Source organism: Syngnathus floridae, chromosome 7, assembly GCF_059516105.1.
Source record: "Syngnathus floridae isolate MCC-2025c chromosome 7, RoL_Sflo_1.0, whole genome shotgun sequence".
NCBI lineage: Eukaryota > Metazoa > Chordata > Actinopteri > Syngnathiformes > Syngnathidae > Syngnathus > Syngnathus floridae.
The window spans coordinates 1,894,171-1,895,728 of NC_142419.1; positions in this window are offsets into that span (position 1 = coordinate 1,894,171).

Consider the following 1,558-nt stretch of genomic DNA (forward strand, 5'->3'; position numbering starts at 1 on the left):
ATCAGTGTGACTTCTGCGTCATCATAAATTTACAGGACATTCAGGTGCGTTCGGATCGCTGCAGTTAAGGCTCTGCTGGACCCCTGAGACCAACCCACCAAACCCCTAGGGTAAGAACCACTGCTGTAACTACTACAGTGAAACCCTGTTAAATGACAGTAAACCTTCTCTCTCTCTCTCTCTCTCTCTCTCTCTCTCTCTCTCTCTCTCTCTCTCTCTCTCTCTCTCTCTCTCTCTCTCTCTCTCGAAAACGTTTTTAACATTTAATTTTATCCCTCATCCTCACCGTCTCTCTCTCTTTCTCTCTCTATGTAAATATATTGGTGCTGGTAATTAATTAATCTATGTAACAGACGATTTTTGGCGGGCGTTTGCAGCCTTTTGTCTGGCGCACATGAGTGTGTTTGTTGTCAACAGACATTACCCCAACACATGAGATATAGAGTAGGAATAGCACATCAGGCGCATTCTGAAGTATTGGATCCTGGGAGGCAAAGCATCCAGGGCTTGAGACCTCAGTTGGCTTACGATAGCTTATGATCTGTCTTCAACTGGAAATTTTTCCCGATCAGAAAGTTGTGGAAGCTCTTGCAGGCCCAGGTCAGTCCAAGTGCCTTTTCCATCTGTGCTTATCTCTCCTCGATTGGAGTGAGTGATTGTGACATAGAGGCTATTGACTTCCACTCCCCATCCCATTTTTGGAGAAGCACACCTCCTAGCCCATGGGTCTGCAACCTGCGACTCCGAAGCCGCATGCAGCTCTTAACGCTCATTGTACTCCCTTTGGTCTTGAAAAAAAAATAATGAACATAAATGGTATTTCTTAATTCATTTTTATTCATATTACTAGTTTATTTTGTTGGACTTGGAGTTTGAGTTTATGTCATCTTTTAAAATTTTAAGTACAGCCCCGACATATATTTTGTATATCTGCAGCAAATTTTAGACACAGAACTTACATTAAACAGGCAAGAACAATAGCATTTAAAAAGCTATATTTCTTCCTCCAAAAAACTGAAACATTTATTACAGAATCTGATCAGATGAAGTAGTTTTTGTATACTCAGATGCTTAGTTGGTTGCTGGCTGAGCAAAAAAAAAACAAAGACCAGAAAACACTGACATGGGCTTGTCAAAGACGCTCTTAATTTTATATTTATTTTTAAAGCTGCTAAGGTGCAGCTAAATGTTTTATTTATAAGAAAGTAGGGTAGTTTTTATTTTACTTTTACACAAATATAGGACCTAAATAGGCCTTCAACTCACAGTTTAATTCATTTCAACGTACGCCTACAAATGCACACTGCACTTTTGATGTTATATTCAGTGGTTGTAACAGGTAAAATAAATAAAAGTTTAAAACTTTTAAAAGTTTACAAGCTCTGTTATTCTTTGCAGCTCTGGACGATTTTTTGGGGCGCAGAAGAGGGGGCAAAATGGCTTTTTTTGATAATAAAGGTTACAGCAGACCACTGTTCTAGCCCATATGCTGGCGCAGAAAACCAGCAGCTTATTGTTAAAGTATGGTGCTTTCACAAACAAGGCACACACTCTGGTC